Raw genomic sequence first — 20,927 nt, 5'->3', positions numbered from 1 at the left:
AAACAAAATTAGCCTTGCTGTTAGCCGTTTGCTTGATAAATGCTAAAATAATGCAAGGGTTCTTACGAACTCTTTCTGACGAAACAGAATGGGGTCTGTGAGTTGAATGTATACTGCTTCGAGCATGCGCAGATGCGTGAAACTTCAGCCTCCCACCAGCCTCCAATCGTCGCGTGCCACGAGGCTGCCATGGTCGCTTGCAACCAGCCTCCAATCGTCGCGTGCCACCACGTGCCAACAGCCTCCAATCGTCGCCTCCCACCAGCCTCAAATCGTCGCATGCCACCAGCCTCCAATCGCCTCCTCCCAACAGCTTTCAATCTTCGTGTATCACCAGCCTCCAATCGTCGTGTCCCACCAGCCTCCAATCTTCACGTGCCACCAGCCTCCAATCATCGTCTCAATGCAGCCTCCAATCGTCACCTCCCACCAGCCTCCAATCATCGCGTGCCACCATCTTCCAATCATCGCGAGCCACCAGCCTCCAATCGTCGAATACCACCAGCCTAAAATCGCCGCATCCCACCAGCCTCAAATCGTCTCCTCCCACCAGCCTCCAATCGTCGCGAGCCACCAGCCTCCAATCGTCGCGTGCCACCAGCCTCCAATCGTCGCGTGCCACCAGCCTCCAATCATTGCGTACCACCAGCCTCCAATCGTCGCATGCCACAAGACTCCAATCGTCATGTCCCACCAGCCTCTAATCATCGCGTGCCACCAGCTTTCAATCGTCGCGAGCCACCAGCCTCAAATCGTCGAATACCACCACCCTCCAATCGCCGCATCCCACCAGTCTCCAATCGCATCCTCCTACCAGCCTCCAATCGTCGTGTCCCACCAGCCTCCAATTGTCGCGTGCCACCAGCCTCCAATCGTCGCGAGCCACCAGCCTCCAATCGTCGCCTCCCACAAGTGTCTACTCGTTACGTCCCACCAGCCTCCAATCATCGCATGCCAACAGCCTCCAATCATCCTATGCCACCAGCCTCCAATCATCGCATGCCAACAGCCTCCAATTGTCGCTTGCCACCAACCTCCAATTGTCGCATGTCTACAGCCTCCAATTGTCGCGTGCCACCAGCCTCCAATCGTCGTGTCCCACCAGACGCCAATCATCGCGTGCCACCAGTTTCCAATCGTTGAGTGCCACCAGCCTCCAATCGCCTCCTCCCACCAGCCTCCAATCGTCGTGTGCCACCAGCCTCCAATCATCGTATGCCACCAGCCTCCAATCATCGCATGCCAACAGCCTCCAATTGTCGCTTGCCACCAGCCTCCAATCGTCGCGTGCCTACAGCCTCCAATTGTCGCGTGCCACCAGCCTCCAATCGTCGTGTCCCACCAGCCGCCAATCATCGCGTGCCACCAGCTTCCAATCGTTGTGTGGCACCAGCCTCCAATCGCCTCCTCCCACCAGCCTCCAATCGTCGTGTGCCACCAGCCTCCAATCGTCGTGTGGGACCAACCTCTAATCATCGCGTTTCACCAGCCTCCAATCGTCGCGTTCCACCAAGTGTCCAACCAGCCTCTACCAGCCTCCCACCAGCCTCTACTCGTTACGTCCCACCAGCCTCCAATCATTGCATGCCAACAGCCTCCAATCATCGCATGCCAGCAGCCTCCAATCATCGCAGGCCGACAGACTCGAATTGTCGCTTGCCACCAGCCTCCAATCGTCGCGTGCCACCAGCCTCCAATCATCGCATGCCAACAGCCTCCAATTGTCGCGTGCCACCAGCCTCCAATCGTCGTATCCCACCAGCTTCAATTATCGCGTGCCACCAGCTTCCAATCGTTGTGTGCCACCAACCTCCAATCGTCGCCTTCCACAAGCCTCCAATCGTTGCGTGCCACGAGCTTGCAATCGTCGCGTGCCATCAGCCTCATATCGTCGCCTCCCACCATCCTCTACTCGTTACGTCCCACCAGACTCCAATCATCGCAAGCCAACAGCCTCCAATCATTGCATGCCACCAGCCTCCAATCATCGGACGCCAACAGCCTCCAATTGTCGCTTGCCACCAGCCTCCCATCGTCGCGTGCCACCAGCCTCCGATCATCGCATGCCACCAGCCTCCAATTGTCGCTTGCCACCAGTCTCTAATCGTCGCGTGCCACCAGCCTCGAATCATCGCATGCCAACAGCCTCCAATTGTCGGCTGCCACCAGCCTCCCATCGTCGCGTGCCACCAGCCTCCGATCATCGCATGCCACTAGCCTCCAATTGTCGCTTGCCACCAGTCTCCAATCGTCGCGTGCCACAAGTCTCCAATCATCGCATGCCAATCGCCTCCAATTTTTGCTTGCCACCAGCCTCCAATCGTCGCGTGCCACCAGCCTCCAATGATCGCATGCCAAAAGCCTCCAATTGTCGCGTGCCACCAGCCTCCAATCGTCGTGTCCCACCAACCTCCAATCAGCGTGTGCCACCAGCTTCCAATCGTTGTGTGCCACCAGCCTCCAATCGCCTTCTCCCACCAGCCTCCAATCGTTGTGTGGCACCAGCCTCCAATCATCGCGTTTCACCAGACTCCAATCGTCGCGTGCCACCAGCCTCCAATCATCGCGTGCCACCAGCCTCCAATCGTCGCGTGCCACCAGCTTCCAATCGTCGCTTCCCACCAACCTCCAATCGTCGCCTCCCACTAGCCTCCAATTGTCGTGTGCCACCAGCCTCCAAATCGTCGCGTGCCACCAGCCTGCAATCGTCGCTTGCCACCAGCCCCTAATCGTCGCTTGCCACCAGCCTCCAATCGTCATGTCCTACCAGCCTCCAATCGTCGCCTTCCACAAGCCTCCAATCGTTGCGTGCCACAAGCCTGCAATCGTCGCTTGCCACCAGCCTCCAATCGTCGCTTGCCACCAGCCTCCAATTGTCGCGTGCCACCAGCCTCCAATCATCGCGTGCCACCAGACTCCAACAGTCATGTGCCACCAGCCTCCAATCGTCGCCTCCCACCAGCCTCTACTCGTTACGTCCCACCAGCCTCCAATCATCCCATGACAACAGCCTCCAATCATTGAGTGCCACCAGCCTCCAATCATTGCATGCCAACAGCCTCCAATTGTCGCTTGCCACCAGCCTCCAATCGTCGCGTGCCACCAGCCTCCAATCATCGTGTGCCACCAGCCTCCAATTGCCTCCTCCCACCAGCCTCCAATCGTCGTGTGCCACCAGCCTCCAATCGTCGTGTGGCACCAGCCTGCAATCATCGCATTTAACCAGCCTCCATTCGTCGTGTGGCACCAGCCTCAAATTGTCGCGTTTCACCAGCCTCCAATCGTCGCTTCCCACCAACTTCCAATCGTCGCCTCCCACTAGCCTCCAATTGTCGTGTGCCACCAGCCTCCAATCGTCGGATGAAACCAGCCTCCAATCATCGTGTTTCACCAGTCTCCAATTGTCGCGTGCCACCAGCCTTCCATCGTTGCATGCCACCAGCCTCCATTCGTCTCGTGTCACCAGCCTCCATTCGTCGCTTCCCACCAACCTCCAATCGTCGCCTCCAACCAGCCTCCAATTGGCACGTGCCACCAGCCTCCAATTATCGGTGCCACCAACCTCTAATTGTCGCGTTCCACCAGCCTCCAATTGTCGTGGCCAACAGCCTCCAATTCTGGCGTCCCACCAGCCTCCAATCGTCTTGTGCTGCTAGCCTCCAATTGTCGGTGCCAGCAGATACAAGAACGGAGAAAACTTACATGAAAACAGGCTGTGCGTAACTTTCCTTTCAGCTTGACAACATTATTAAGATCTGCAATCTGCTGGGAAGTGTACCTGCGTTTCAAGTAAATGAATAAGTGCTTGGTACTGTAAAATCGGAAAATAGCATTCAACACAGATATACTTAAGGTTTTTGACATGCACTCATCAGAGTAAAATCGCGTGAATGAACAGAATGCCAGAAACGAGACAATATAAAGGAAGCGAAGGAAACCATATGGGTGAAATGGCGAGCTGTGATTGGCTGTCAAGAAAAACAAAATTAGCCTTGCTGCCAGCCGTTTGCTTGATAAATGCTAAAATAATGGAAGGGTTCTTACGAACTCTTTCTGACGACACAGAATGGGGTCCGTGAGCTGAATGTATACTGCTTCGAGCATGCGCAGATGCGTGAAACTTCAGCCTCCCACCAGCCTCCAATCGTCGCGTGCCATGAGGCTGCCATGGTCGCTTGCAACCAGCCTCCAATCGTCGCGTGCCACCACGTGCCAACAGCCTCCAATCGTCGCCTCCCACCAGCCTCAAATCGTCGCATGCCACCAGCCTCCAATCGCCTCCTCCCACCAGCTTTCAATCTTCGTGTGTCACCAGCCTCCAATCGTCGTGTCCCACCAGCCTCCAATCTTCACGTGCCACCAGCCTCCAATCATCGTCTCAATCCAGCCTCCAATCGTCACCTCCCACCAGCCTCCAATCGTCGTGTGACACCAGCCACCAATTATCGCGTGCCAGGAGCTTCCAATCGTTGAATGGAACCAGCCTCCAAACGTCGCATACCACCAGCCTCCAATCGTCACCTCCCACCACCCTCCAATCGTCGCGTGCCACCAGCCTGCAATCGTCGCTTGCCACCAGCCTCTAATTGTCGCGTGCCACCAGCCTCCAATCAACACGTGCTAACAGTTTCCAATCGTCGCATGCCACCAGCCTCCAATCGTCACGTCCTACCAGCCTCGAATCGTCGCCTTCCACAAGCCTCCAATCGTTGCGTGCCACGAGCCTGCAATCGTCGCTTGCAACCAGTCTCCAATCGTCGCGTGCCACCAGCCTCCAATCATCGTATGCCAACAGCCTCCAATTGTCGCATGCCATCAGCATCCAATCGTCGCGTGCCACCAGCCTCCAATCGTCGTGTCCCACCAGCCTCCAATCATCGCGTGCCACCAGCTTCCAATCGTTGTGTGCCTCAAGCCTGCAATCGCCTCCTCCCACCAGCCTCCAATCGTCGTGTGCCACCAGCCTCCAATCGTCCAGTGGCACCAGCATCCAATCATCGCGTTTCACCAGCCTCCAATCGTCACGTGCCACAAGCCTCCAATCGTCGCGTGCCACCAGCCTCCAATCGTCATGTCCTACCAGCCTCCAATCGTCGCCTTCCACAAGCCTCCAATCGTTGCGTGCCACAAGCCTCCAATCGTCGCCTTCAACAAGCCTCCAATCATTGCGTGCCACGAGCATGCAATCTTCGCTTGTTACCAGCCTCCAATCGTCGCGTGTCACCAGCCTCCAATCATCGCATGCCAACAGCCTTAAATTGTCGCGTGCCACCAGCCTCCAATCGTCGCGTGCCTCCAGCCTCCAACGGTCACGTGCCACCAGCCTCCAATCGTCGCGTGCCACCAGACTCCAATCGTCGTCTCCCACTAGCCTCTACTCTTTACGTCCCACCAGCCTCAAATCATCGCATGCCAACAGCCTCCAATCATCGCATGCCACCAGCTTCCAATCATCGCGTGCCAACAGCCTCCAATTGTCACTTGCCACCAGCCTCCAATCGTCGCGTGCCACCAGCCTCCAATCATCGCATGCCAACAGCCTAAAAATTGTCGCGTGCCACCAGCCTCCAATCGTCGTGTCCCATCAGCCTCCAATCATTGAGTGCAACCAGCTTCCAATCGTTGTGTGCCACCAGCCTCCAATCGCCTCCTCCCACCAGCCTCCAATCGTCGTGTGCCACCAGACTCCAATCGTCGTGTGGCACCAGGGTCCAATCGTCGCGGTTCACCAGCCTCCAATCGTCGCTTCCCACCAGCCTCCAATCGTCGTGTGCCACCAGCCTCCAATCATCGCGTGCCACCAGCCTCCAATCATCGCATGCCAACAGCCTCAAATTGTCGCGTGCCACCAGCCTCCAATCGTCGTGTGGCACCAGGCTCCAATCGTCGCGTGCCTCCAGCCTCCAACGGTCACGTGCCACAAGCCTCCAATCGTCGCGTGCCACCAGACTCCAATCGTCGCCTCCCACAAACTGGTGGGAGGCGATGATTGGAGGCTGGTAGGAGGTGACGATAGGAGGCTGGATTGAGCCTCCAATCGTCGTGTCCCACCAGCCACCAATCCTCGCGTGCCAGGAGCTTCCAATCGTTGCATGCCACCAGCCTCCAAACGTCACATACCACCAGCCTCAAATCATCACCTCCCACCAGCCTCCAATCGTCGTGTGCCACCAGCCTGCAATCATGGCTTTCCACCAGCCTCTAATCGTCGCGCGGCACCAGCCTCCAATCAACACGTGCTGACAGCCTCCAATCGTCGCATGCCACCAGCCTCCAATCGTCGCGTCCTACCAGCCTCCAATCGTCGCCTTCCACAAGCCTCCAATCGTTGCGTGCCACGAGCCTGCAATCGTCGCTTGCCACCAGCCTCCAATCGTCGCGTGCCACCAGCCTCCAATCGTCGTGTGCCACCAGCCTCCAACGGTCACGTGCCACCAGCCTCCAATTGTCGCGTGCCACCAGCCTCCAATCTACGCCTCCCACAAGCCTCTACTCGTTACGTCCCACCAGCCTCCAATCATCGCATGCCGACAGCCTCCAATCATCGCATGCCAACAACCTCCAATCATCGCATGCCAACAGCCTCCAATTGTCGCTTGCCACCAGCCTCCAATCGTCGCGTGCCACCAGCCTCCAATCAACACGTGCTAACAGCCTCCAATCGTCGCATGCCACCAGCCTCCAATCGTCATGTCCTACCAGTCTCCAATCATCGCATGCCAACAGCCTCCAATTGTCGCGTGTCACCAGCCCCCAATCGTCGCGTGCCACCAGCCTCCAACGGTAACGTGCCATCAGCCTCCAATCGTCGCGTGCCACCAGCCTCTAATCGTCGACTCCCACCAGCCTCTACTCGTTACGTCCCACCAGCCTCCAATCATCGCAAGCCAACAGCCACCAATCATTGCATGCCACCAGCCTCCAATCATCGGACGCCAACAGCCTCCAATTGTCGCTTGCCACCAGCCTCCCATGGTCACGTGCCACCAGCCTCCGATCATCGCATGCCACCAGCCTCCAATTGTCGCTTGCGATCAGTCTCCAATAGTCGCGTGCCACCAGCCTCCAATCATTGCATGCCAACAGCCTCCAATTGTCGGCTGCCACCAGCCTCCAATCGTCGTGTCCCACCAGCCTCCAATCATCTCGTGCCACCAGCTTCAAATCGTCGCGTGCCACCAGCCTCCAATTGCCTCCTCCCACCAGCCTCCAATCGTCGCATGCCACCAGCCTCCAATCGTCAAGTCCTACCAGCCTCCAATCGTCGCCTTCCACAAGCTTCCAATAGTTGCGTGCCACGAGCCTGCAATCGTTGCTTGCCACCAGCCTCCAATCGTCGCGTGCCACCAGCCTCCAATCAACACGTGCTAATAGCCTCCAATCGTCGCAGGCCACCAGCCTCCAATCGTTATGTCCTACTAGTCTCCAATCATCGCATGCCAACAGCCTCCAATTGTCGCGTGTCACCAGCCCCCAATCGTCGCGTGCCACCAGCCTCCAACAGTCACGTGCCACCAGCCTCCAATCGTCGCGTGCCACCAGCCTCTAATCATCGACTCCCACCAGCCTCTACTCGTTACGTCCCACCAGCCTCCAATCATCGCAAGCCAACAGCCTCCAATCATTGCATGCCACCAGCCTCCAATCATCGGACACCAACAGCCTCCAATTGTCGCTTGCGACCAGCCTCCCATCGTCGCGTGCCACCAGCCTCGGATCATCGCATGCCACCAGCCTCCAATTGTCGCTTGCCACCAGTCTCCAATCGTCGCGTGCCACCAGCCTCCAATCATCGCATGCCAGCAGCCTCCAATTGTCGGCTGCCACCAGCCTCCAATCGTCGTGTCCCACCAGCCTCCAATCATCTCGTGCCACCAGCTTCAAATCGTCGCGTGCCACCAGCCTCCAATTGCCTCCTCCCACCAGCCTCCAATCGTCGCATGCCACCAGCCTCCAATCGTCACGTCCTACCAGCCTCCAATCGTCGCCTTCCACAAGCTTCCAATCGTTGCGTGCCACGAGCCTGCAATCGTTGCTTGCCACCAGCCTCCAATCGTCGCGTGCCACCAGCCTCCAATCATCGCATGCCAACAGCCTCCAATTGTCACGTGTCACCAGCCCCCATTCGTCGCGTGCTACCAGCCTCCAACGGTCACGTGCCACCATCCTCCAATCGTCGCATGCCACCAGCCTCTAATCGTCGACTCCCACCAGCCTCTACTCGTTACGTCCCACCAGCCTCCAATCATCGCAAGCCAACAGCCTCCAATCATTGCGTGCCACCAGCCTCCAATCAACACGTGCTAATAGCCTCCAATCGTCGCATGCCACCAGCCTCCAATCGTTATGTCCTACTAGTCTCCAATCATCGCATGCCAACAGCCTCCCATTGTCGCGTGTCACCAGCCCCCAATCGTCGCGTGCCACCAGCCTCCAACGGTCACGTGCCACCAGCCTCCAATCGTCGCGTGCCACCAGCCTCTAATCGTTGACTCCCACCAGCCTCCAATCATCGCAAGCCAACAGCCTCCAATCATTGCATGCCACCAGCCTCCAATCATTGGACGCCAACAGCCTCCAATTGTCGCTTGCCACCAGCCTCCCATCGTCGCGTGCCACCAGCCTCGGATCATCGCATGCCACCACCCTCCAATTGTCGCTTGCCACCAGTCTCAAATCGTCGCGTGCCACCAGCCTCCAATCATCGCATGCCAGCAGCCTCCAATTGTCGGCTGCCACCAGCCTCCAATCGTCGTGTCCCACCAGCATCCAATCATCTCGTGCCACCAGCTTCAAATCGTCGCGTGCCACCAGCCTCCAATTGCCTCCTCCCACCAGCCTCCAATCGTCGCATGCCACCAGCCTCCAATCGTCACGTCCTACCAGACTCCAATCGTCGCCTTCCATAAGCTTCCAATCGTTGCGTGCCACGAGCCTGCAATCGTTGCTTGCCACCAGCCTCCAATCGTCGCGTGCCACCAGCCTCCAATCATCGCATGCCAACAGCCTCCAATTGTCACGTGTCACCAGCCCCCAATCGTCGCGTGCTACCAGCCTCCAACGGTCACGTGCCACCATCCTTCAATCGTCGCATGCCACCAGCCTCTACTCGTTACGTCCCACCAGCCTCCAATCATCGCAAGCCAACAGCCTCCAATCATTGCATGCCACCAGCCTCCAATCATCGGACAGCAACAGCCTCCAATTGTCGCTTGCCACCAGCCTCCCATCGTCGCGTGCCACCAGCCTCCGATCATCGCATGCCACCAGCCTCCAATTGTCGCTTGTCACCAGTCTCCAATCGTCGCGTGCCACCATCCTCCAATCATCGCATGCCAACAGCCTCCAATTGTCGGCTGCCACCAGCCTCCAATCGTCGTGTCCCACCAGCCTCCAATCATCTCGTGCCACCAGCTTCAAATCGTCGCGTGCCACCAGCCTCCAATTGCCTCCTCTCACCAGCCTCCAATCGTCATGTCCTACCAGCCTCCAATCGTCGCCTTCCACAAGCTTCCAATCGTTGCGTGCCACGGGCCTGCAATCGTTGCTTGCCACCAGCCTCCAATCGTCGCGTGCCACCAGCCTCCAATCATCGCATGCCACCAGCCTCCAATTGTCGCTTGCGATCAGTCTCCAATAGTCGCGTGCCACCAGCCTCCAATCATCGCATGCCAACAGCCTCCAATTGTCGGCTGCCACCAGCCTCCAATCGTCGTGTCCCACCAGCCTCCAATCATCTCGTGCCACCAGCTTCAAATCGTCGCGTGCCACCAGCCTCCAATTGCCTCCTCCCACCAGCCTCCAATCGTCGCATGCCACCAGCCTCCAATCGTCAAGTCCTACCAGCCTCCAATCGTTGCCTTCCACAAGCTTCCAATAGTTGCGTGCCACGAACCTGCAATCGTTGCTTGCCACCAGCCTCCAATCGTCGCGTGCCACCAGCCTCCAATCAACACGTGCTAATAGCCTCCAATCGTCGCAGGCCACCAGCCTCCAATCGTTATGTCCTACTAGTCTCCAATCATCGCATGCCAACAGCCTCCAATTGTCGCGTGTCACCAGCCCCCAATCGTCGCGTGCCACCAGCCTCCAACAGTCACGTGCCACCAGCCTCCAATCGTCGCGTGCCACCAGCCTCTAATCATCGACTCCCACCAGCCTCTACTCGTTACGTCCCACCAGCCTCCAATCATCGCAAGCCAACAGCCTCCAATCATTGCATGCCACCAGCCTCCAATCATCGGACACCAACAGCCTCCAATTGTCGCTTGCGACCAGCCTCCCATCGTCGCGTGCCACCAGCCTCCAATCATCGCATGCCAGCAGCCTCCAATTGTCGGCTGCCACCAGCCTCCAATCGTCGTGTCCCACCAGCCTCCAATCATCTCGTGCCACCAGCTTCAAATCGTCGCGTGCCACCAGCCTCCAATTGCCTCCTCCCACCAGCCTCCAATCGTCGCATGCCACCAGCCTCCAATCGTCACGTCCTACCAGCCTCCAATCGTCGCCTTCCACAAGCTTCCAATCGTTGCGTGCCACGAGCCTGCAATCGTTGCTTGCCACCAGCCTCCAATCGTCGCGTGCCACCAGCCTCCAATCATCGCATGCCAACAGCCTCCAATTGTCACGTGTCACCAGCCCCCATTCGTCGCGTGCTACCAGCCTCCAACGGTCACGTGCCACCATCCTCCAATCGTCGCATGCCACCAGCCTCTAATCGTCGACTCCCACCAGCCTCTACTCGTTACGTCCCACCAGCCTCCAATCATCGCAAGCCAACAGCCTCCAATCATTGCGTGCCACCAGCCTCCAATCAACACGTGCTAATAGCCTCCAATCGTCGCATGCCACCAGCCTCCAATCGTTATGTCCTACTAGTCTCCAATCATCGCATGCCAACAGCCTCCCATTGTCGCGTGTCACCAGCCCCCAATCGTCGCGTGCCACCAGCCTCCAACGGTCACGTGCCACCAGCCTCCAATCGTCGCGTGCCACCAGCCTCTAATCGTTGACTCCCACCAGCCTCCAATCATCGCAAGCCAACAGCCTCCAATCATTGCATGCCACCAGCCTCCAATCATTGGACGCCAACAGCCTCCAATTGTCGCTTGCCACCAGCCTCCCATCGTCGCGTGCCACCAGCCTCGGATCATCGCATGCCACCACCCTCCAATTGTCGCTTGCCACCAGTCTCAAATCGTCGCGTGCCACCAGCCTCCAATCATCGCATGCCAGCAGCCTCCAATTGTCGGCTGCCACCAGCCTCCAATCGTCGTGTCCCACCAGCCTCCAATCATCTCGTGCCACCAGCTTCAAATCGTCGCGTGCCACCAGCCTCCAATTGCCTCCTCCCACCAGCCTCCAATCGTCGCATGCCACCAGCCTCCAATCGTCACGTCCTACCAGACTCCAATCGTCGCCTTCCATAAGCTTCCAATCGTTGCGTGCCACGAGCCTGCAATCGTTGCTTGCCACCAGCCTCCAATCGTCGCGTGCCACCAGCCTCCAATCATCGCATGCCAACAGCCTCCAATTGTCACGTGTCACCAGCCCCCAATCGTCGCGTGCTACCAGCCTCCAACGGTCACGTGCCACCATCCTTCAATCGTCGCATGCCACCAGCCTCTACTCGTTACGTCCCACCAGCCTCCAATCATCGCAAGCCAACAGCCTCCAATCATTGCATGCCACCAGCCTCCAATCATCGGACAGCAACAGCCTCCAATTGTCGCTTGCCACCAGCCTCCCATCGTCGCGTGCCACCAGCCTCCGATCATCGCATGCCACCAGCCTCCAATTGTCGCTTGTCACCAGTCTCCAATCGTCGCGTGCCACCATCCTCCAATCATCGCATGCCAACAGCCTCCAATTGTCGGCTGCCACCAGCCTCCAATCGTCGTGTCCCACCAGCCTCCAATCATCTCGTGCCACCAGCTTCAAATCGTCGCGTGCCACCAGCCTCCAATTGCCTCCTCTCACCAGCCTCCAATCGTCATGTCCTACCAGCCTCCAATCGTCGCCTTCCACAAGCTTCCAATCGTTGCGTGCCACGGGCCTGCAATCGTTGCTTGCCACCAGCCTCCAATCGTCGCGTGCCACCAGCCTCCAATCATCGCATGCCAACAGCCTCCAATTGTCGCGTGTCACCAGCCCCCAATCGTCGCGTGCCACCAGCCTCCAACGGTCACGTGCCACCAGCCTCGAATCGTCGCGTGCCACCAGCCTCTAATCGTCGACTCCCACCAGCCTCTACTCGTTACGTCCCACCAGCCTCCAATCATCGCAAGCCAACAGCCTCCAATCATTGCATGCCACCAGCCTCCAATCATCGGACGCCAACAGCCTCCAATTGTCGCTTGCCACCAGCCTCCCATCGTCACGTGCCACCAGCCTCCGATCATCGCATGCCACCAGCCTCCAATTGTCGCTTGCCATCAGTCTCCAATCGTCGCGTGCCACCAGTCTCCAATCATCGCATGCCAACAGCCTCCAATTGTCGGCTGCCACCTGCCTCCAATCGTCGTGTCCCACCAGCCTCCAATCATCTCGTGCCACCAGCTTCAAATCGTCGCGTGCCACCAGCCTCCAATTGCCTCCTCCCACCAGCCTCCAATCGTCGCATGCCACCAGCCTCCAATCGTCACGTCCTACCAGCCTCCAATCGTCGCCTTCCACAAGCTTCCAATCGTTGCGTGCCACGAGCCTCCAATCGTCGCGTGCCACCAGCCTCCAATCAACACGTGCTAATAGCCTCCAATCGTCGCATGCCACCAGCCTCCAATCGTTATGTCCTACTAGTCTCCAATCATCGCATGCCAACAGCCTCCAATTGTCGCGTGTCACCAGCCCCCAATCGTCGCGAGCCACCAGCCTCCAACAGTCACGTGCCACCAGCCTCCAATCGTCGCGTGCCACCAGCCTCTAATCGTCGCCTCCCACCAGCCTCTACTCGTTACGTCCCACCAGCCTCCAATCATCGCAAGCCAACAGCCTCCAATCATTGCATGCCACCAGCCTCCAATCATCGGACGCCAACAGCCTCCAATTGTCGCTTGCCACCAGCCTCCCATCGTCGCGTGCCACCAGCCTCGGATCATCGCATGCCACCAACCTCCAATTGTCGCTTGCCACCAGTCTCCAATCATCGCGTGCCACCAGCCTCCAATCATCGCATTCCAGCAGCCTCCAATTGTCGGCTGCCACCAGCCTCCAATCGTCGTGTCCCACCAGCCTGCAATCATCTCATGCCACCAGCTTCAAATTGTCGCGTGCCACCAGCCTCCAATTGCCTCCTCCCACCAGCCTCCAATCGTCGCATGCCACCAGCCTCCAATCGTCACGTCCTACCAGCCTCCAATCGTCGCCTTCCACAAGCTTCCAATCGTTGCGTGCCACGAGCCTGCAATCGTTGCTTGCCACCAGCCTCCAATCGTCGCGTGTCACCAACCTCCAATCATCGCATGCCAACAGCCTCCAATTGTCACGTGTCACCAGCCCACATTCGTTGCGTGCTACCAGCCTCCAACGGTCACGTGCCACCATCCTCCAATTGTCGCATGCCACCAGCCTCTAATCGTCGACTCCCACCAGCCTCTACTCGTTACGTCCCACCAGCCTCCAATCATCGCAAGGCAACAGCCGCCAATCATTGCATGCCACCAGCCTCCAATCATCAGAACGCCAACAGCCTCCAATCATCGGACACCAACAGCCTCCAATTGTCGCTTGCCACCAGCCTCCCATCGTCGCGTGCCACCAGCCTCCGATCATCGCATGCCACCAGCCTCCAATTGTCGCTTGCCACCAGTCTCCAATCGTTGCGTGCCACCAGCCTCCAATCAACGCATGCCAACAGCCTCCATTTGTCGGCTGGAACCAGCCTCCAATCGTCGTGTCCCACCAGCCTCCAATCATCTCGTGCCACCAGCTTCAAATCGTCGCGTGCCAGCAGCCTCCAATTGCCTCCTCCCACCAGCCTCCAATCGTCGCCTTCCACAAGCTTCCAATCGTTGCGTGCCACGAGCCTGCAATCGTTGCTTGCCACCAGCCTCCAATCGTCGCGTGCCACCAGCCTCCAATCATCGCATGCCAACAGTCTCCAATTGTCGCGTGTCACCAGCCCCCAATCGTCGCGTGCCACCAGCCTCCAACGGTCAAGTGCCACCAGCCTCCAATCGTCGCGTGCCACCAGCCTCTAATCGTCGACTCCCACCAGCCTCTACTCGTTACGTCCCACCAGCCTCCAATCATCGCAAGCCAACAGCCTCCAATCATTGCATGCCACCAGCCTCCAATCATCGGACGCCAACAACCTCCAATTGTCGCTTGCCACCAGTCTCAAATCGTCGCATGCCACCAGCCTCCAATCATCGCATGCCAACAGCCTCCAATTGTCGGCTGCCACCAGCCTCCAATCGTCGTGTTCCACCAGCCTCCAACCATCTCGTGCCACCAGCTTCAAATCCTCGCGTGCCACCAGCCTCCAATTGCCTCCTCCCACCAGCCTCCAATCGTCGCATGCCACCAGCCTCCAATCGTCACGTCCTACCAGCCTCCAATCGTCGCCTTCCACAAGCTTCCAATCGTTGCGTGCCACGAGCCTGCAATCGTTGCTTGCCACCAGCCTCCAATCGTCGCGTGCCACCAGCCTCCAATCAACACGTGCTAATAGCCTCCAATCGTCGCATGCCACCAGCCTCCAACCGTTATGTCTTACTAGTCTCCAATCATCGCATGCCAACAGCCTCCAATTGTCGCGTGTCACCAGCCCCCAATCGTCGCGTGCCACCAGCCTCCAACGGTCACGTGCCACCAGCCTCCAATCGTCGCGTGCCACCAGCCTCTAATCGTCGACTCCCACCAGCCTCTACTCGTTACGTCCCACCAGCCTCCAATCATCGCAAGCCAACAGCCTCCAATCATTCCATGCCACCAGCCTCCAATCATCGGACGCCAACAGCCTCCAATTGTCGCTTGCCACCAGCCTCCCATCGTCGCGTGCCACCAGCGTCGGATCATCGCATGCCACCAGCCTCCAATTGTCGCTTGCCACCAGCCTCTAATCGTCGACTCCCACCAGCCTCTACTCGTTACGTCCCACCAGCCTCCAATCATCGCAAGCCAACAGCCTCCTATCATTGCATGCCACCAGCCTCCAATCATCGGACGCCAACAGCCTCCAATTGTCGCTTGCCACCAGCCTCCCATCGTCGCGTGCCACCAGCCTCCGATCATCGCATGCCACCAGCCTCCAATTGTCGCTTGCCACCAGTCTCCAATCGTCGCGTGCCACCAGCCTCCAATCATCGCATGCCAGCAGCCTCCAATTGTCGGCTGCCACCAGCCTCCAATCGTCGTGTCCCACCAGCCTCCAATCATCTCGTGCCACCAGCTTCAAATCGTCGCGTGCCACCAGCCTCCAATTGCCTCCTCCCACCAGCCTCCAATCGTCGCATGCCACCAGCCTCCAATCGTCACGTCCTACCAGCCTCCAATCGTCGCCTTCCACAAGCTTCCAATCGTTGCGTGCCACGAGCCTGCAATCGTTGCTTGCCACCAGTCTCCAATCGTCGCGTGCCACCAGCCTCCAATCATCGCATGCCAACAGCCTCCAATTGTCGCGTGCCACCAGCCTCCAATCGACGCCTCCCACAAGCCTGTACTCGTTACGTCCCACCAGCCTCCAATCATCGCATGCCGACAGCCTCCAATCATCGCATGCCACCAACCTCCAATCATCGCATGCCAACAGCCTCCAATTGTCGCTTGCCACCAGCCTCCAATCGTCGCGTCCCAGCAGCCTCCAATCAACACGTGCTAACAGCCTCCAATCGTCGCATGCCACCAGCCTCCAATCGTCATGTCCTACCAGCCTCCAATCATCGCATGCCAACAGCCTCCAATTGTCGCGTGTCACCAGCCCCCAATCGTCGTGTGCCACCAGCCTGCAATCGCGGCTTTCCAGCAGCCTCCAATCGTCGCTTGCCACCAGCCTCAAATTGTCGCGTGCCACCAGCCTCCAATCATCGCGTCCCACCAGACTCCAACGGTCATGTGCCACCAGCCTCCAATCGTCGCGTGCCACCAGCCTCCAATCGTCGCCTCCCACCAGCCTCTACTCGTTACGTCCCATCAGCCTCCAATCATCCCATGCCAACAGCCTCCAATCATCGCGTGCCACCAGCCTCCAATCATCGCATGCCAACAGCCTCCAATTGTCGCTTGCCACCAGCCTCCAATCGTCGCGTGCCACCAGCCTCCAATCAACACGTGCTAATAGCCTCCAATCGTCGCATGCCACCAGCCTCCAATCGTTATGTCCTACTAGTCTCCAATCATCGCATGCCAACAGCCTCCAATTGTCGCGTGTCACCAGCCCCCAATCGTCGCGTGCCACCAGCCTCCAACGGTCACGTGCCACCAGCCTCCAATCGGCGCGTGCCACCAGCCTCTAATCGTCGACTCCCACCAGCCTCTACTCGTTACGTCCCACCAGCCTCCAATCATCGCAAGCCAACAGCCTCCAATCATTCCATGCCACCAGCCTCCAATCATCGGACGCCAACAGCCTCCAATTGTCGCTTGCCACCAGCCTCTCATCGTCGCGTGCCACCAGCCTCCGATCATCGCATGCCACCAGCCTCCAATTGTCGCTTGCCACCAGCCTCTAATCGTCGACTCCCACCAGCCTCTACTCGTTACGTCCCACCAGCCTCCAATCATCGCAAGCCAACAGCCTCCTATCATTGCATGCCACCAGCCTCCAATCATCGGACGCCAACAGCCTCCAATTGTCGCTTGCCACCAGCCTCCCATCGTCGCGTGCCACCAGCCTCCGATCATCGCATGCCACCAGCCTCCAATTGTCGCTTGCCACCAGTCTCCAATCGTCGCGTGCCACCAGCCTCCAATCGTAGTGTCCCACCAGCCTCCAATCATCTCGTGCCACCAGCTTCAAATCGTCGCGTGCCACCAGCCTCCAATTGCCTCCTCCCACCAGCCTCCAATAGTCGCATGCCACCAGCCTCCAATCGTCACGTCCTACCAGCCTCCAATCGTCGCCTTCCACAAGCTTCCAATCGTTGCGTGCCACGAGCCTGCAATCGTTGCTTGCCACCAGCCTCCAATCGTCGCGTGCCACCAGCCTCCAATCAACACGTGCTAATAGCCTCCAATCGTCGCATGCCACCAGCCTCCAACCGTTATGTCTTACTAGTCTCCAATCATCGCATGCCAACAGCCTCCAATTGTCGCGTGTCACCAGCCCCCAATCGTCGCGTGCCACCAGCCTCCAACGGTCACGTGCCACCAGCCTCCAATCGTCGCGTGCCACCAGCCTCTAATCGTCGACTCCCACCAGCCTCTACTCGTTACGTCCCACCAGCCTCCAATCATCGCAAGCCAACAGCCTCCAATCATTCCATGCCACCAGCCTCCAATCATCGGACGCCAACAGCCTCCAATTGTCGCTTGCCACCAGCCTCCCATCGTCGCGTGCCACCAGCGTCGGATCATCGCATGCCACCAGCCTCCAATTGTCGCTTGCCACCAGCCTCTAATCGTCGACTCCCACCAGCCTCTACTCGTTACGTCCCACCAGCCTCCAATCATCGCAAGCCAACAGCCTCCTATCATTGCATGCCACCAGCCTCCAATCATCGGACGCCAACAGCCTCCAATTGTCGCTTGCCACCAGCCTCCCATCGTCGCGTGCCACCAGCCTCCGATCATCGCATGCCACCAGCCTCCAATTGTCGCTTGCCACCAGTCTCCAATCGTCGCGTGCCACCAGCCTCCAATCATCGCATGCCAGCAGCCTCCAATTGTCGGCTGCCACCAGCCTCCAATCGTCGTGTCCCACCAGCCTCCAATCATCTCGTGCCACCAGCTTCAAATCGTCGCGTGCCACCAGCCTCCAATTGCCTCCTCCCACCAGCCTCCAATCGTCGCATGCCACCAGCCTCCAATCGTCACGTCCTACCAGCCTCCAATCGTCGCCTTCCACAAGCTTCCAATCGTTGCGTGCCACGAGCCTGCAATCGTTGCTTGCCACCAGCCTCCAATCGTCGCGTGCCACCAGCCTCCAATCATCGCATGCCAACAGCCTCCAATTGTCGCGTGCCACCAGCCTCCAATCGACGCCTCCCACAAGCCTGTACTCGTTACGTCCCACCAGCCTCCAATCATCGCATGCCGACAGCCTCCAATCATCGCATGCCACCAACCTCCAATCATCGCATGCCAACAGCCTCCAATTGTCGCTTGCCACCAGCCTCCAATCGTCGCGTCCCAGCAGCCTCCAATCAACACGTGCTAACAGCCTCCAATCGTCGCATGCCACCAGCCTCCAATCGTCATGTCCTACCAGCCTCCAATCATCGCATGCCAACAGCCTCCAATTGTCGCGTGTCACCAGCCCCCAATCGTCGTGTGCCACCAGCCTGCAATCGCGGCTTTCCAGCAGCCTCCAATCGTCGCTTGCCACCAGCCTCAAATTGTCGCGTGCCACCAGCCTCCAATCATCGCGTCCCACCAGACTCCAACGGTCATGTGCCACCAGCCTCCAATCGTCGCGTGCCACCAGCCTCCAATCGTCGCCTCCCACCAGCCTCTACTCGTTACGTCCCATCAGCCTCCAATCATCCCATGCCAACAGCCTCCAATCATCGCGTGCCACCAGCCTCCAATCATCGCATGCCAACAGCCTCCAATTGTCGCTTGCCACCAGCCTCCAATCGTCGCGTGCCACCAGCCTCCAATCAACACGTGCTAATAGCCTCCAATCGTCGCATGCCACCAGCCTCCAATCGTTATGTCCTACTAGTCTCCAATCATCGCATGCCAACAGCCTCCAATTGTCGCGTGTCACCAGCCCCCAATCGTCGCGTGCCACCAGCCTCCAACGGTCACGTGCCACCAGCCTCCAATCGGCGCGTGCCACCAGCCTCTAATCGTCGACTCCCACCAGCCTCTACTCGTTACGTCCCACCAGCCTCCAATCATCGCAAGCCAACAGCCTCCAATCATTCCATGCCACCAGCCTCCAATCATCGGACGCCAACAGCCTCCAATTGTCGCTTGCCACCAGCCTCTCATCGTCGCGTGCCACCAGCCTCCGATCATCGCATGCCACCAGCCTCCAATTGTCGCTTGCCACCAGCCTCTAATCGTCGACTCCCACCAGCCTCTACTCGTTACGTCCCACCAGCCTCCAATCATCGCAAGCCAACAGCCTCCTATCATTGCATGCCACCAGCCTCCAATCATCGGACGCCAACAGCCTCCAATTGTCGCTTGCCACCAGCCTCCCATCGTCGCGTGCCACCAGCCTCCGATCATCGCATGCCACCAGCCTCCAATTGTCGCTTGCCACCAGTCTCCAATCGTCGCGTGCCACCAGCCTCCAATCGTAGTGTCCCACCAGCCTCCAATCATCTCGTGCCACCAGCTTCAAATCGTCGCGTGCCACCAGCCTCCAATTGCCTCCTCCCACCAGCCTCCAATAGTCGCATGCCACCAGCCTCCAATCGTCACGTCCTACCAGCCTCCAATCGTCGCCTTGCGCAAGCTTCCAATCGTTGCGTGCCACGAGCCTGCAATCGTTGCTTGCCACCAGCCTCCAATCGTCGCGTGCCACCAGCCTCCAATCATCGCATGCCAACAGCCTCCAATTGTCGCGTGCCACCAGCCTCCAATCGACGCCTCCCACAAGCCTCTACTCGTTACGTCCCACGAGCCTCCAATCATCGCATGCCGACAGCCTCCAATCATCGCATGCCACCAACCTCCAATCATCGCATGCCAACAGCATCCAATTGTCGCTTGCCACCAGCCTCCAATCGTCGCGTCCCAGCAGCCTCCAATCAACACGTGCTAACAGCCTCCAATCGTCGCATGCCACCAGCCTCCAATCGTCATGTCCTACCAGCCTCCAATCATCGCATGCCAACAGCCTCCAATTGTCGCGTGTCACCAGCCCCCAATCGTCGTGTGCCACCAGCCCGCAATCGTGGCTTTCCACCAGCCTCCAATCGTCGCTTGCCACCAGCCTCCAATTGTCGCGTGCCACCAGCCTCCAATCATCGCGTCCCACCAGACTCCAACGGTCATGTGCCACCAGCCTCCAATCGTCGCGTGCCACCAGCCTCTAATCGTCGACTCCCACCAGCCTCTACTCGTTACGTCCCATCAGCCTCCAATCATCGCAAGCCAGCAGCCTCCAATCATTGCGTGCCACCAGCCTCCAATCATCGCATGCCAACAGCCTCCAATTGTCGCTTGCCACCAGCCTCCAATCGTCGCGTGCCACCAGCCTCCAATCATCGTGTGCCACCAGCTTCCAATCGTTGTGTGCCACCAGCCTGCAATCGCCTCCTCCCACCAGCCTCCAATCGTCGTGTGCCACCAGCCTCCAATCGTCGTGTGGTACCAGGATCCAATCATCGCATTTAACCAGCCTCCATTCGTCGTGTGGCACCAGCCTCAAATTGTCGCGTTTCACCAGCCTCCAATCGTCGCTTCCCACCAACTTCCAATCGTCGCCCCCCACTACCCTCCAATTGTCGTGTGCCACCAGCCTCCAATCGTCGCGTGACACCAGCCTCCAATCATCGTGTTTCACCAGTTTCCAATTGTCTCGTGCCACCAGCCTCCCATCGTTGCGTGCCACCAGCCTCCAATCGTCGCGTGTCACCAGCCTCCAATCGTCGCTTCCCACCAACCTCCAATCGTTGCCTCCAACCAGCCTCCAATTGGCACGTGCCACCAGCCTCCAATTATCGGTGCCACCAACCTCCAATTGTCGCGTTCCACCAGCCTCCAATTGTCGTGGCCAACAGCCTCCAATTCTGGCGTCCAACTAGCCTCCAATCGTCTTGTGCTACTAGCCTCCAATTGTCGGTGCCACCAGATACAAGAACGGAGAAAAC

Source organism: Diadema setosum, chromosome 4, assembly GCF_964275005.1.
Source record: "Diadema setosum chromosome 4, eeDiaSeto1, whole genome shotgun sequence".
In the NCBI taxonomy this organism is placed as follows: domain Eukaryota; kingdom Metazoa; phylum Echinodermata; class Echinoidea; order Diadematoida; family Diadematidae; genus Diadema; species Diadema setosum.
The sequence above is the reverse complement of the archived record's forward strand: the minus strand, read 5'-3'. Positions refer to the sequence as shown.